The 17,568-nt window shown below is 45.7% G+C and overlaps 1 pseudogene; it reads right to left on the minus strand.

Annotated features, from left to right (window-relative positions):
* Positions 1-663: 663 nt before the first annotated feature.
* Positions 664-781, minus strand: LOC126208743 (5S ribosomal RNA; annotated as a pseudogene).
* Between the last annotated feature and the right edge of the window lie 16,787 nt (positions 782-17,568).

A 17,568-nucleotide genomic window follows, 5' to 3' on the forward strand; every position in this document is an offset into this window, starting at 1 on the left:
GTGATCATGTGATGTATCTGACCCCAGGAATGTGTCAATAAAGTTTCCCCTTCCTGGGACAATGAATTCACGGTGTTCTTATTTCAATTTCCAGGAGTGTATCTCAAAAAATGGTTCAAATGGCTCTGAGCACTATGGGACTCAACTGCTGAGGTCATAAGTCCCCTATAACTTACTTAAACCTAACTAACCTAAGGACAACACACACATCCATGCCCGAGGCAGGATTCGAACCTGCGACCGTAGCGGTCGCGCGGTTCCAGACTGGAGCGCCAGAAGCGCTCGGCCACCAGCGGCCGGCGTTACATATCTCATTTCTGAAAATATACACTCATATCATTAACAAAATTTACAGTTTCGCATACACCATGTCCTTTACACCACACATAAATTGCTTCATCAGGGCCAAAATTACGTCTAACACATGCTCTTCTAACCAAAGGCATAAACTAAAACTCCTCCCGAACAGGCCAAGAAGGCCCAATGGTACCGACCGACCGCCGGGTCATCCTCAGGCCACAGGCGTCACTGGATGCGGATATGGAGGTGCATATGGTCAGCACACCTCTATCCCGGCCGTATGTCAGTTTCCGAGACCGGAGCCGCTACTCCTCAATCAAGTAGCTCCTCAGTTTGCCTCACAAGGGCTGAGTGCACCCCGCTTGCCAACAGCGCTGGGCAGACCGGATGGTCACCCATCGAAGAGCTAGCCCAGCCCGACAGCGCTTAACTTCGGTAATCTGACGGGAACCGGTGTTACCATTGCGGCAAGGCCGTTGGCAACAAAAGGCATAGCAGCCTTAAAAAAAGACGTACCAGTATCCCTAATGAACATTTCAAAAATTCTAAAAGTTCGGTAAGTTATTACATCAAAATCATTAAATCTTTCAATGTCTCCCATTTCGGGAGTACTTCCACATTGTACAATAGCAACCGACCACCATCCACCAGCATGCGAGAAAGTATTGACTTCACTAATACTAAAATTCAGTACTCCTCTTACGAAAACACAAGGTCCATCCGCAGCAACGATAAATCCAATACATTTCAACTTCACTTCATCTACATCTACATCCATACTCCGCAAGCCACCTGACGGTGTGTGGCGGAGGGTACTTTGAGTACCTCTATCGGTTCTCCCTTTCTCACTTTATTATTGGTAAGCATAGTCTCTGCAGCAAATGTAACTTTATACACAGTAGCGCGCCAGCGTCGGCTACTCCTATTACGCTACTAATTACGTTACATCTTATACATCGAACACACGGAAATTCTTACATTTTAATGAGTTTTACTGTACATACATGGGATGTTTCGTAAAGGCGATACAAACTTTCGGAGATGGGTACGGGAAGATGTATGAATGTGAGTGCCGCAAACGGCAGAGTCCAGACTTACGAAGCCAGACGTGTTGTGGGACAACTGCGCCAAAGGAGTAGGAGAAACTACGAATTGTTGTTTGTGCGGTATAATAAATTAGTTCATTATATATCGAAATAATCAGCAACTAGTTGCATAAAAGAAAGCGGTTTGACGAATTTAATGCTCTTCTTCAGAAGATTAAGACACTCGCATACTCGCAAATAATGCGATAGTTGTAACCTTCTCAGGAAGGGCATTAAGGGCCTGAAACCGATTAAGAAAATAAAATTTACTTTATGCAACTCGTTGCTAATTATTTAGATACATACAATGCCGGAGACGGATAAAATATTAGTCCGTTATATATACAGGGTGATTCAAAAAGAATACCACAACTTTAAAAATTTGTATTTAATGAAAGAAACATAATATAACCTTCTGTTATACATCATTACAAAGAGTATTTAAAAATGTTTTTTTTTTCACTCAAAAACAAGTTCAGAGATGTTCAATATGGCCCCCTCCAGACACTCGAGCAATATCAACCCGATACTCCAACTCGTTCCACACTCTCTGTAGCATATCAGGCGTAACAGTTTGGATAGCTGCTGTTATTTCTCGTTTCAAATTATCAATGGTGGCTGGGAGAGGTGGCCGAAACACCATATCCTTAACATACCCCCATAAGAAAAAATCGCAGGGGATAAGATCAGGGCTTCTTGGAGGCCAGTGATGAAGTGCTCTGTCACGGGCTGCCTGGCGGCCGATCCATCGCCTCGGGTAGTTGACGTTCAGGTTTATACCAACGTTTAATACACCACCTATCAGGAGGTTTAACACCATACTTCGTTCGAAATGCACGCTGAACAACTGTCGTCGATTCACTTCTGCCGTACTCAATAACACAAAAAGCTTTCTGTTGAGCGGTCGCCATCTTAGCATGAACTGACGCTGACGCCTAGTCAACAGCGCCTCAAGCGAACAAATGTACAACTAAATGAAACTTTATAGGTCCCTTAATTCGCCGACAGATAGTGCTTAGCTCTGCCTTTTGTCGTTGCAGAGTTTTAAATTCCTAAAGTTGTGGTATTCTTTTTGAATCACCCTGTATAATTGCTAACTTTGTAGTGTAGGCGAACCCGACCAACATGTTGACGCTTACCACAAGAAGGCAGGAAACCCCACTGATGCAGAGCTAAAAAACTGCACTGGTTTTCAATGTTGGGCAAATTAAAACTGCGCTCTTCACTAAACATAGTATGCTATGACAACAATATTGGAGTCTCAATTTGACTCAATAAACTCACGCAAATGCCTGCCTGCAAAATGTACAAGTGTATTAAATTGTATAAACACATAGGCTCAGTCATAGGTAAAACAGTTGGCAGACTAAAGTCCACTGGTGGGATAATAGGAAATTGTAATCAGTTTACCAAGAAGACTGCTTACGAAACACTCGTGTGTCCCATCATAGAAGGGCAGTATGAATGGTCCTAAGTTTGTTTGACCAACGGAAATGCTGAAAATACTGAACTGACAGACGCTTGAAGACTGTCTCGTCAACTATTTACAAAGTTGCAAGAAATGGTTTTAAGGGAGGAGTCTACCAACATACAACAATCCCCTGTCCTATCGCTCATATAGCGGTAACGAAGACTGATCACAGTACGCAGAAACATTTAACCAGTCATTATTTCCACAACCGTTACGTGAATGGAGCGGTGGAAAGCGACCACAATATATGGTACTGTATTATTGTAGCTTATCGTTACTGCTGGAGCCAACGCAACGCTGAAGATTCCTGTGCAGGCCACGAGCGTCGCTTTGGTCATCACCACCAAAAGGATGACCTGTCCAATGAAGAACTTCCAGACCGCCGAGCAATAAAGACCGCCAGGACGTTTTCATAAGCGGCGGGCACCTGGGCACCAATCTTCTAGTTGAAGAATATGTCAAGTTGTCTGTCGGTGCTGAATGTTACACTGAGTTGTTGATAGCTCTATTGGCAAACATTCAGTGTAAATAGACGCACGCCTGTCGGGTCTCTGCCACAAATTGTCAACAGTGTAACAGTTCTTCAGCAATAAGTCGAGTAAAATATATTTATTTGAAGTGCACTTGTGTCAACTAATCTTTGCTTGCCTGTCCAGACTCCTATGGCAACAGGTCCAGCTGCCCACCTAAAATGTTCAAATGGCTCTGAGCACTATGGGACTTAACATCTGAGGTCATCAGTCCCCTAGACTTACAACTTCTTAAACCTAACTACCCTAAGGACATCACACACATCCATGCCCGACGCACCGAGCTAGGTGGCGCAGTGATTAGACACTGGACTCGCATTCGGGAGGACGACGGTTCAATCCCGCGTCCGGTCATCCTGATTTAAGTTTTCCGTGATTTCCCTAAATCAGTCCAGGCAAATGCTGGGATGGTTCCTTTGAAAGGGCACGGCCGACTTCCTTCCCCATCCTTCCCTAATTCGATGAGACCGATGACCTCGCTGTCTGGTCTCCTTCCCCAAACAACCCTCCCCCCCCCTCCCCCATGCCCGAGGCAGGATTCGAACCTGTGACCGTACCAGCAGCGCGGTTACGGACTGAAGCGCCTAGATCTGTATGGCCACAGCGGCCGGCAATTGTCAACCTTCCACCCATTTATCATTAGCAAAGAAGACACAATATTTGGGTTCTCGGGACATAAGGGTTGCCGACTCGCGTCATAACAGGTACAATGGGAAGTGTCCTCAGCCATGCACATCACACTTGTTTGCAGAGTACGTACGTAAATATAGATGTACTATTCAACACTTTTCAGCCCGGGACTGTACTTTGGATATTTTGTAACGTCATAGTGATCACGACCATCTCTTTGCTGCCCCAGAACAGAATATTCTTGCTGCAGAAACGTTTGTCTTCAGAACTTTTACCGCTTTGCTGTTACAGAAAAATAAATTGCCGGAGCGGTGGAGAAACGAAGACGGTGACGCGTGGGCAGGAACCAGACCGGCGAATCCACTTGCTGTATCAGTCACCTTTTCTGTCCACCAACTTTCGCAGAACAGGTTGATATCAGGTTCTTAAATGTTACGAAAGCGCGGAGGCCATAATCAGAGAAGAAATATGGACCGCGTGGGCTGTAATTCGATGCTATGACTGGAACGATAGCGGCGCGTGACGACGGGGGCTCATGTAGCGAAATGTCAGCGGTAGCGCACCCAGCAGCACCGCTCTCCAGTTTGTTGGCGTTCTCACGGAGCCGACCCGAGCCTTAATGACACAGCTGCCGCGAACAATGGCCTCCAGGGCGCGGCAGCTAATATACCGGGCCACGGGCGCGCCTGTGCAGGAGAACGCCCCGCATCGAGTCTTCTGCGTCGGTTATTCTGTAGAGAGACACGGGCACAGCGGCTAAAAGGTGCAGCTGCTGCTGCCGCTTCCCGTGCGGCAAACAGCGCCTGTCTCGCTCGCACCATCTGTCCATCTCTTCGGTCGCTACCAATCGGCACCAGCAGTTAGGTGGAAAAAGTACAGCTTAAAGACGTAATTAGACATGGATTAGAGAAAATTATGCCCTGACGAAAAAAAAATCGCAGCACTAAGGAGAAGTTGTGCGACATAAACGAAAGTTGGTAGGCGTGTTTCGGTATCTGAAAGACGACGTCAGCCGGCCGGAGTGGCGGAGCGGTTCTAGGCGCTACAGTCTGGAACCGCGCGACCGCTACGGTCACAGGTTCGAATACTGCCTCGGGCATGGATGTGTATGGTGTCCTTAGGTTAGTTAGGTTTAAGTAGTTCTAAGTTCTAGGGGACTGATGACCTTAGAAGTTGAGTCCCATAGTTCTCAGAGCCATTTGAACCAAAGACGACGTCTATTCAAATTTCACTCCAGTCGCGTAACAGTGGCGCTACTAGCGTCACTATCAGGATACAAACCAGGTTTGCTTTAAATACGCTGTAACGGACGTGAGCTTAAGTTACCTTTCAGACTGGACGTGGTATGTTGATGGTAGTCAAGAATGCATCTAAGGCGACGAAGATGCCATCATCAATTACTCACTGAGTTTGAAAGCACTCACCCTCTCCGTCTTCAGGTCACGAGTGGCCTACCGGGACCATCCGACCGCCGTGTCATCCTCAGTGGAGGATGCGGATAGGAGGGGAATGGGGTCAGCACACCGCTCTCCCGGCCGTTATGGTGGTATTCTTGACCGAAGCCGCTACTATTCGGTCGAGTACTTCGACCATAGATACTAGTAGACTGGCCTTGCTGTGAAGAAGCTATAGGCCTGGTGTGGCTCCAACATATACCACGTGACTGTTGGCAAAACGTGGCGGGATTTCGAATCAGCGGTTTGCCATCCTATGTTTGTATCGTATTTCTCAATTGACTGCCAAACGCTTCCAACAAAAATTACTTTTTTATTTGCGAAAAATTATGTCAGAACTACGTTTGACCTGGATTTGTTCACAGTACTATTTATAAAATCTAACAAATACATCGAACGCCCCTCTGGAGGGCAGCGGGACGAAATTACTATAAACTATCAATTAAAGTAAACTGTCGTTAAAATTCTTTTAAACAGTAAGAGTGGGCTCGTGTCAAAACTTTAAATATTGGATTCGCCGCGTTTTGAGCTCTAGTCACTTATAAAAGAAAATGGGATATGGGAATTATGTCAACTATAGGTGCCAAAATTGTCGACTTTAGAAGCAGGTCCATTTTAGAGTATCAATTATAGGTGCACTTCAAAGGTTCAGTTCCTACTATTTTTACAAAAGTTTAAACTATCAGTTTTTAAAAAAATGATATTTTAGATGAAAGGTGAGACTTTGAAGTTTCAGAAAATAATTTTGTTGCCTACATTTATTTAGTAGTATTAGAAGGTAGAAAAAAATTCTCTTCATGTGCTCTTACCTTATTATAATCTCACTTGTATATACAAAAAGGCGCGTATGTGCAGATGGCTTAAAGTTTTTCCGTTTCAGGGCCTGTATCCAAAGCTGCCTTCGGTTTTCATCCTTAGGGAACCTATGAGTAGGAACGAGAAACAGTTATACTTACTTCTGTAACCGAATTATCACAGATACTTTCCAAAATGTAATATGAGTCTGACTTTACAGGCATCACTTTGAACACTTTAATTTACGTGATACTCTATTTCAAGTGTAAAAAACATATGAAAGTCACTTCAGCAGATTTCAATACACGCATCTGCACTATCATAGAAACACACGTGAAATGTAATGCCATTTCCCCCGACAAAACGCTGAGTACAACCATAAGCGCAACACGAAACAACCATGTTTTGCCAACATTCACGTGACTTTAGCCCAGATATATTGGAGCCACGAAAATGACGTTAGGGCCAGTCTATTATATTTATGGTCGAAGGTCGAGTAGCTCCTCAGTGGGCATCACGAGGCTGAGTGCACCCCGAAAAATGGCAACAGCGCATGGCGGCTGGATGGTCATCCATCCAAGTGCCGACCACTGCCGACAGCGCTTAACTTCGGTGATCTCACGAGAACAGGTGCATCCACTGCGACAAGGCCGTTGCCTCACTGTGTTTGAAAGACGTCATGTAATAGAGCTACGAGAAGCTGTACGTTCCTACTGCGATACAGCAAAAGGACTTGGCGGAAATGTATCAACCGTACATGATTTTTGGCAGCAGTGGGCATGAGAAGGTACTTTCACAAGAACACCGAGCTCTCGACGGCCACGTGGCACTACCGAGACGGAAGACAATCGTGGTCGGCACATGGCTCTGTCGCATCGTACTGCAACTACAGCAGCAATTCGAGCAGCAGGTGGCACCAGAGTGAAACAACGAACTGCTACAAATCGGTTACTTCAAGGAAAGCTCCGAGGCAGAGCACCAAGGTGTGCGGCCACTGACCGCAAACCACCGCCGCTTGCAACTTCAGTGGTGTCATGCGAGAGCTCACTGGAGGACAAGGTGGTGGTCTGTTCTGTTTTGTGATGAAAATTGATTGTGTATCGGTGCCACTGATCACCATGGGCTGGTTAGAAGGGGGACAGCTGAAGACTTGCAACCAACCTGCCTGCGTGCTGGACGCGCTCCACCTACACCTGTAGTTATGGTCGGCGTGCGATTTATATGACAGTAGGCTACTCCCGTCGCTATCCCCCACACCCTGACTACAAATTGGTCGTCAGTCTAGTCGACCTGCCATTCATGAACAGCATTCCAGGGAGTGCTTTCCAACAGAATAACGCTCTCCCACTAACCGTTGTTGAATCCCAATATGCTTTACAGAGTGTCGAATTGTTGCCTCGGCCTCCTCGATCATCAGAACCGTCTTCAGTAGGTCGCATCTGGAACATCAACGGACAACGACTCCAGCGTCATACACAAGTATTAACCGTCTGTGTATTGACCGACCAAGTGCAACAGGCTTGGGTCTCCATCACAAAAACTGGCATCCGACACCTGCACAACACAATGTATGTACGTTTGCATGCTTGCATTCAACATTCTGGCAGTTATTAACGTATTACCACTTCACATTTGCAATGGCTTATTTCATGTTTACATTAACCTGTGATCTCGTTATGTTAATCACTCAAATATGTTACCTAGCTAAATGCATTACCGAAATTTCATCACTCTACATTAATTATTTTTTGGTGCTGTGATCTTTTTTCTGTCAGTGTACGAGAACCCTCACAGTATAGAGCGGAGGACGTTTGACATCCAGAACTGCCTGAATGCTGTGGCGTGTGCTTGTGTATGTGTATATGTGTGTTATCAGTGTCCTTGCAAAAACAGTCAGATGAACTATAAAATCATTGCTAAAAGAGGAGGAATTGCGTGGTTGGCTGGCCATACAATATACTAAGATGAGCCAAGCACTGCCGTAAAGCATTAAAACCTTCTTCCCCATAGTCAATGTTGTAAGTTAGAAATCGCGCAAAATCTTAAAAGCTGTATCCCATTTTGCTCATTGTCTGCTAAAATAGAGGACAGATCAGCTGGTAAAGTAACCTCAGCCGTCTTGTCTGGACATATACATAAAGTGAAAATGTAGTGTACTGAAATCCGTGTACACGAGCACCACACATTGGAGGGCTCCCCTGCCAGAGCAAGAAGCCATGTGTCATTGAACTCTACTTTGTCCGAAGGTGAGTGAGAAGAATTTCATCTCCTCTCAGAGAGTTCCAGCCACTCTTTTCCCCCGTCACCTGACTCGGTACCTCAACATTGAGACAGCATGCAGGGTGTCAGCCATCTGAATTACCCTACGTGCTTCTTCGGCTGTCATATCTGCTTATTCAATTCCCTGAATACTCAGCTGAATAACATCTCCTGCCCCAGCATTTGCTGGTGAATAAGACTTGGATTTTCTGGACATATTTAAGGGCACTTAGGGAGTCTGAGATGACAAATTTCTCACCACAGATACGTCCCATCCGCTGCAATACCACCAAGACTGTGTGTAACAGACGTCTTCATCAGCCAAGGTGGCAACGGTTCCAAACCTGAGTTGGTATTCGTACTGCACCAAGTGTTACTAGGTCATCCTTTGCATGGATCCAAAAAGGTGTCGTTGCCCACGCAACCATTTACGGGAATTGCTTCCATGGCAGGGTGGACAGTGGCTTGATATGCCGGTGATTCTGGAAAAACAAATAATCTGTGTCCCTGACCCACCATAGTCCTAATCTGTTCTTCGCAAAGAAGCTGATCATTTCCCTTCTGAATTTCTGTGGGAAGATAAAGTCTCCATAGTTGATTTTCCAGCAAAGAGCAAAATGCGTTGCTGATTTTCTAATCTTGCGACTGTGGAAGCTAGGAGAGACACATTGTTTCTTTCTTGTTCTCGTCTAACCAATCGCGAGCAGTGCGAATCCGGGTACTAACATTTTCGAAGATATCGTACTACTCGTCTGCGAAAGTAGAACACTGGAGTGTTGTGTAACTCCAAGATACACACATCAAAAAAAGTTTTCCATCCCCTCGGTTCCGAGAGTTCCGAAACCTGTACAGAAAATTGAAATAGAGATCAACATAAACATCATTTCCGCCCTTTTTATTACTCATGAAAACCACACATTGCATGTTGTACCACCATATAGCGAGAACTTCAGGGGTGGTGATACAGATTGTTGTACACACCGGTACCTCTAATACCCAGTAGCACGTCGTCTTGCATTGATGCATGCCTGTATTCGTCGTGGCATACTATCCACAAGTTCATCAAGGCACTATTGATCCAGATTGTCCCACTCCTCAACGTCGATTCGGGGCAGATCCCTCAGAGTGGTTGGTGGGTCACGTCGTCCATAAACAGCCCTTTTTAATCTATCACAGGCAGGTTCGATGTCTGGAGAACATGCTGAACACTCTAGTCGAGCGATGTCGTTATCCTGAAGGAAGTCACTCACAAGATGTGCATGATGGGGGCGAGAATTGTGGTGCATGAAAACGAATGCCTCGCCAGTATGCTGCCGATATGGTTGCACTATCGGTCGGAGAATGGCATTCACGTATCGTACAGTCGTATGTCGGCCCCACATATTGCCACTCCAAAACAGCAGGGAACCTCCACCTTGCTGCACTCGCTGGACAGTGTGTCTAAGGCGTTCAGCCTGACCGGGTGGCCTCCAAACACGTCTGCGACGATTGTCTGGTTGAAGGCATATGCGACACTCATCGGTGAAGAGAAAGTGATGCTAAACCTCAGCCGTCCATTCTGGAGGCTGTTGGGCCCTTCTGTACCTCGCCCCATGGTGTCGTGGTTGTAAAGATGGACCTCGCCATGGACGTCGGGAGTGAAGTTGAGCATCGTGCAGCCTACGGCGCACAGTTTTAGTCGTAACACGACGTCCTGTGGCTGTACGAAAAGCATTATTCAACATGGTGGCGTTGCTGTCAGGATTCCTCGGAGGCATAATCCGTAGGTAGCGGTCGTCCCTTGGGCGGCCTGAGCGGGGCATGTCATCGACAGTTCCTCGTTCTCCACAGTACATCGATGTTGTCGCCAGTGGTCGGCGGAAGGTGCACGTGCCCGTCGACCTGGGACCGGACCGCAGCGACGAACGGATGCACGCCAAGACCGTAGGATCCTACGCAGTGCCGTAGGGGACTGCACCGCCACTTCCCAGCAAATTAGGGACACTGTTGTTCCTGGGGTATCGGCGAGGACCATTCGCAACCGTCTCCATGAAGCTGGGCTACGGTCCCGCACACCGTTAGGCCGTCTTCCGCTCACGCCCCAACATCGTGCAGCCCGCCTCCAGTGGTGTCGCGACAGGCGTGAATGGAGGGACGAATGGAGACGTGTCGTCTTCAGCGATGAGAGTCGCTTCTGCCTTGGTGCCAATGATGGTCGTATGCGTGTTTGGCGCCGTGCAGGTGAGCGCCACAATCAGGACTGCATACGACCGAGGCACACAGGGCCAACACCCGGCATCATGGTGTGGGGAGCGATCTCCTACACTGGCCGTACACCACTGGTGATCGTCGAGGGGACACTGAATAGTGCACGGTACATCCAAACCGTCATCGAACCCATCGTTCTACCATTCCTAGACCGGCAAGGGAACTTGCTGTTCCAACAGGACAATGCACGTCCGCATGTATCCCGTGCCACCCAACGTGCTCTAGAAGGTGTAAGTCAACTACCCTGGCCAGCAAGATCTCCGGATCTGTCCCCCATTGAGCATGTTTGGGACTGGATGAAGCGTCGTCTCACGCGGTCTGCACGTCCAGCACGAACGCTGGTCCAACTGAGGCGCCAGGTGGAAATGGCATGGCAAGCCGTTCCACAGGACTACATCCAGCATCTCTACGATCGTCTCCATGGGAGAATAGCAGCCTGCATTGCTGCGAAAGGTGGATATACACTGTACTAGTGCCGACATTGTGCATGCTCTGTTGCCTGTGTCTATGTGCCTGTGGTTCTGTCAGTGTGATCATGTGATGTATCTGACCCCAGGAATGTGTCAATAAAGTTTCCCCTTCCTGGGACAATGAATTCACGGTGTTCTTATTTCAATTTCCAGGAGTGTACACGGCACTAAAATGTACTGCGCTATACAACATTACTACTCCTCCACCCTCCGAGAAACCTGGCATCAGGGTCGCGCGCCTACCTTGGGTTGTGCATGTTTTAAGGGGCTTTTGCGCATGCGCAACTATCGTGACGTAATAGCAATACGGGCCAAATACATACTGACTTGATCAACAACTTGGACTGTTAACGACGTGCACAGCTAGCCCTTGCGGCCACCTACAAGTTTACTTCACTGCCACCAGATGGTAGCACGTTGCAGCAGACATTTGTCCGTCTGGCATAAATCCCGCTAGACTGTAGTGCGCTCCTCAGATATGCCAATTCACTCACTATATCGTAAAATTAGTGTATGTGATCTTGGATATTGAAATTTTTCCCAAAGAAAACATAGATTACTACTTCTGAGTTATCAATATCACAAAATTCATTCCAAATTTGTACTTCCACTGCGAATAAGAGAAGAATTTGCGATAGCATAGCAACTTCTACTTTCGTTTCATATGACTTCATACTCAGTACATGTTATAGTTATACTGATAGACAAATCTATTTTGTGGGGATGCTGAATGATATATAATATATTAAGTTTTGGATTTTATCATATTATCCAGCCGAGGTGCTGAGAACAGTAAAGCACACCATCGTCGATTGTGAGACTAGCATGTATTCGTGCTTCTGACATCTGTTGATGTTATGACGGGTCAGGTTTATGTGTGCTATAGGCCAACATTGTATGTATGAATACTCACGAAAAGCTGTCTCACTGGTTTCTCTGATATTCACTTAAATGTTGGATCGGCGACGGTGGGCTTTTGGCCGTTGCTGTTCTCAGAGCCACATTTGCATTCTGGTCAAGTGACCAAGTCGGTAAATATTACTGCTTGAATTTAATCATTTCCATAAACGGCAGTTAGTGTTTGGAGCTGGTTGTTTACCGTGCAGGAATCGGCATTCTTGTGCAGTGTCAGTACGAACTCCGTTGAATCTGTTTTAAGCGGTAACAGAAAAGAAAATTACCAGGAAAAATTAGCCGCAAAGGAACTAGGCCCTCCCAGACTAGATCCACTTACTGAGAAAGTGGCGAAATCAAATAACTGTGACTACAAGCGAACATTTAACAAACACGTGTATAGGCGTAAGTTGTTGCGTGGGTACAACGTAAGAATGTCCGAATTTCAGCGTGGAAGTTAATTCTTTACCTAGTACATGAGTTACGGAACTTGCACATTTGTCTGAAAAAATAAAAGAAGCACGAAAACTCCCACTTATACAAATATCCAAAACGGAAAGTAGCGAAAGCTTAAACACTATTTCGTTCTTTCCCTAAACTGTACTTATTTATTTACAAAAGAGCAAAGTTCCACAAAAGCAACTCTTTCTTTGTCCAGACGAGCTATGCATGTTATTATTATTACTATTACTATTATTATTGTTATTATTATTATTGCCAGTGGCTGTAGTTGTGTAAATATGTTTATAACTATAACTGTTATACAGTAAATGCTACTAATTTTACACTCTCACATTTATCTGAATCTACAAATTTCTGAAGATTCAGAATGAGTACTCACGAACCGCCACTGCTTAGAAGCAACCGAGCATGCTGCAATAAACAGCCCCTCGCGTCGGGGCGGTATAATAATCTACATCTACATTTATACTCCGCAAGCCACACAACGGTGTGTGGCGGAGGGCACTTTACGTGCCACTGTCATTACCTCCCTTTCCTGTTCCAGTCGCGTATGGTTCGCGGGAAGAACGACTGTCTGAAAGCCTCCGTGCGCGCTCTAATCTCTCTAATTTTACATTCGTGATCTCCTCGGGAGGTATAAATAGGGGGAAGCAATATATTCGATACCTCATCCAGAAACGCACCCTCTCGAAACCTGGCGAGCAAGCTACACCGCGATGCAGAGCGCCTCTCTTGCAAAGTCTGCCACTTGAGTTTATTAAACATCTCCGTAACGCTATCACGGTTACCAAATTACCCTGTGACGGAACGCGCCACTCTTCTTTGGATTTTCTCTACCTCCTCCGTCAACCCGATCTGGTACGGATCCCACACTGATGAGCAATACTCAAGTATAGGTCGAACGAGTGTTTTGTAAGCCACCTCCTTTGTTGATGGACTACATTTTCTAAGCACTCTCCCAATGAATCTCACCCTGGTACCCGCCTTACCAACAATTAATTTTATATGATCATTCCACTTTAAATCGTTCCGTACGCATACTCCCAGATATTTTACAGAAGTAACTGCTACCAGTGTTTGTTCCGCTATCATATAATCATAAAATAAAGGATCCTTCTCTCTATGTATTCGAAGTACATTACATTTGTCTATGTTAAGGGTCAGTTGCCACTCCCTGCACCAAGTGCCTATCCGCTGCAGATCTTCCTGCATTTCGCTACAATTTTCTAATGCTGCAACTTCTCTGTATACTACAGCATCATCCGCGAAAAGCCGCATGGAACTTCTGACACTATCTACTAGGTCATTTGTATATATTGTGAAAACACTCCCCTGTGGCACGCCAGAGGTTACTTTAACGTCTGTATACGTCTCTCCATTGATAACAACATGCTGTGTTCTGTTTGCTAAAAACTCTTCAATCCAGCCACACAGCTGGTCTGATATTCCGTAGGCTCTTACTTTGTTTATCAGGCGACAGTGCGGAACTGTATCGAACGCCTTCCGGAAGTCAAGGAAAATAGCATCTACCTGGGAGCCTGTATCTAATATTTTCTGGGTCTCTGAACAAATAAAGCGAGTTGGGTCTCACACGATCGCTGTTTCCGGAATCCATGTTGATTCCTACAGAGTAGATTCTGGGTTTCCAAAAACGACGTGATACGTGAGCAAAAAACATGTTCTAAAATTCTACAACAGATCGACGTCAGAGATATAGGTCTATAGTTTTGCGCATCTGCTCGACGACCCTTCTTGAAGACAGGGACTACCTGTGCTCTTTTCCAATAATTTGGAACCTTCCGTTCCTCTAGAGACTTGCGGTACACGGCTGTTAAAAGGGGGACAAGTTCTTTCGCGTACTCTGTGTAGAATCGAATTGGTATCCCGTCAGGTCCAGTGGACTTTCCTCTATTGAGTGATTCCAGTTGCTTTTCTATTCCTTGGACACTTATTTCGATGTCAGCCATTTTTTCGTTTGTGCGAGGATTTAGGGAAGGAACTGCAGTGCGGTCTTCCTCTGTGAAACAGCTTTGGAAAAAGTTGTTTAGTATTTCAGCTTTACGCGTGTCATCCTCTGTTTCAATGCCATCATCATCCCGGAGTGCCTGGATATGCTGTTTCGAGCCACTTACTGATTTAACGTAAGACCAGAACTTCCTAGGATTTTCTGTCAAGTCGGTACATAGAATTTTACTTTCGAATTCGCTGAACGCTTCACACATAGCCCTCCTTACGCTAAATTTGACATCGTTCAGTTTCTGTTTGTCTGAGAGGTTTTGGCTGCGTTTAAACTTGGAGTGAAGCTCTCTTTGCTTTCGCAGTAGTTTACTAACTTTGTTGTTGAACCACGGTGGGTTTTTCCTGTCCCTCACAGTTTTATTCGGCACGTACCTGTCTAAAACGCATTTTACGATTGCCTTGAACTTTTTCCATAAACACTCAACATTGTCAGTGTCGGAACAGAAATTTTCGTTTTGATCTGTTAGGTAGTCTGAAATCTGCCTTCTATTACTCTTGCTAAACAGATAAACCTTCCTCCCTTTTTTATATTCCTATTAACTTCCATATTCAGGGATGCTGCAACGGCCTTATGATCACTGATTCTCTGTTCTGCACTTACAGAGTCGAAAAGTTCGGGTCTGTTTGTTATCAGTAGGTCCAAGATGTTATCTCCACGAGTCGGTTCTCTGTTTAATTGCTCGAGGTAATTTTCGGATACTGCACTCAGTATAATATCACTCGATGCTCTGTCCCTACCACCCGTCCTAAACATCCGAGTGTCCCAGTCTATATCTGGTAAATTTAAATCTCCACCTAAGACTATAACATGCTGAGAAAATTTATGTGAAATGTATTCCAAATTTCCTCTCAGTTGTTCTGCCACTAATGCTGCTGAGGCGGGAGGTCGGTAAAAGGAGCCAATTATTAACCAAGGTCGGTTGTCGAGTGTAACCTCCACCCATAATAATTCACTACAGGATAAACTACTACTAACAGCGACAAACACGCCACCACCGGTTGCATGCAATCTATCCTTTCTAAACACCGTCTGTGCCTTTGTAGAAATTTCGGCAGAATTTATCTCTGGCTTCAGCCAGCTTTCTGTACCTATAACGATTTCAGCTCAGTCCAGGAACTAATAAATTTGATTTGTTATACGCACTACAAGGACGGAAAAAAATCTCAACACCAAGAAGGAGTTGTGCGACGTAATAGAAAGTTGATCGGAGTGTTTCTACATCTGTAAGATGGTGTCCTCTCCAACTTTCGTGCCAGTCGCAAATCAGGCACGCTTTAAATATAAGCTCTAACTGTTGTGAGCTTTAGATGCCTTTGAGATTAGGCGGGTGAGTTGATATTAGTCAAGAATGCCTTTCAGCCGTCAAAGACACCATTATCAACACCTCACTGAGTTTTAACGAGGTCGTGTAATAGGTTTGCGAGAAGCTCGATGTTCCTTCTGCAATACTGCAGAAAGATTTGACAGGAATGTAGCCACTGTACATGATTACTGGTAGCTGTGGTTACGATAACGTACGGTCGTAAGAAAACCGGTCTCCAGATGGCCATGAGGCGCTACTGAGAGGGAAGAGCATCGTGTTCGACGTATGGTTCTGTCGCATCGTACATTACTTGCAGCAGCCCTTTGAGCAGCAGTTGGCACCACAGTTACTTCAAACACAGGGCCAAGCCAGACGCCCTGTAGCGTCATTTCTCTGACCCCAAACCACCACAATTTCTGAATTCAGGGGTGTCAAGTGAAAGCTCATCGGAGGGCAGGGTGGAGATCTGTTTTCTGATGAAAGCTGGTTCTGCCTGGGTGCCAGTGATGGCCGTGTGTTGGTTAGAAGGAGACATTGAAGGCCTACAATCAACCTGTCTGTGTGCTAGCCACGCTGGACCTACACCTGGAGTTACAGTCTGGCGTGCGATCTCGTATGACAATAGGAGCGCTGTCGTGGCTATCTCCCACACCCTCACTGCAAAATGTTCGTCCGTCTGGTGATTCGACCTGTGGTGCTGCCATTCATGAACAGCATTCCAGGGAGTGTTTTCCAACAGGACAACACTCTCCTACGTACCGCTATTGTAGCCCAATATGCTCTACAGAGTGTCGACACGTTGCCTTGGCCTGCTCAATCACCTGAGCTGTCTCCAGTCGCCCACATATTGGACATCATCGCACAAGTCCAGCATCATCGACAACCAGCATTAACCGTTACTGTATTGACCGACCAAGTGCAACAGAAATGGAATTCCATCCAACAAACTGAAATCCGGCACCTGTAAAACAAAATGGAAGCACGTTTGCAAGCTTGCATTCAGCATTCAACATATGAATATACCCACTGCAGACTGTTAACGAAGGTACGAGCATATGGAATAGGCCCCCAGGTATGTGAGTGGTTAAGCAGTGGAACCCAGTACGTTGTCCTCTATAGCGAGTGTCCTTTATGTTGTCCTCTATGGTGAGTATCGTCAGAACTGCTCCTGTGAAGTGTGATAAGACCGCTATTATTTTCTGTATACATAAATGATTTGGCGGACAAGGTGGGTAGCAGTCTGCGGTTGTCTGATGATGATGCTTTGGTGTACGGTGAGGTGTCGAAGTTGAGTGACTGTAGGACGATATAAGATAGGTTAAAGTTCTACGGGGTGTTCAGAAAGTCTCTCTGCAGTGCCGTATGATTGTTAGCCGCGCGTGCCGTATGCCGCAGTGAATATACCGAAATGAAACTCAGTAAAATACAAGTTATTAATTTATTGAATATTCATTTTTACTTACAAATTTTCACATTAAATGTTGAAAGTGTTCCCCCTGTTGTTCAATACACAATTCAGTTCATGAATACACAATGGACTTGCAGTATTCCACATACGAGAATTTTGCGAGTGCATGTACCCGAATAAATGAAACCATGCCTCATCAGTGAAAAACGTTCCATTAAGAATACTCCTTCCATTTTGTTG

This window comes from Schistocerca nitens, chromosome 1 (genome assembly GCF_023898315.1).
Source record: "Schistocerca nitens isolate TAMUIC-IGC-003100 chromosome 1, iqSchNite1.1, whole genome shotgun sequence".
In the NCBI taxonomy this organism is placed as follows: domain Eukaryota; kingdom Metazoa; phylum Arthropoda; class Insecta; order Orthoptera; family Acrididae; genus Schistocerca; species Schistocerca nitens.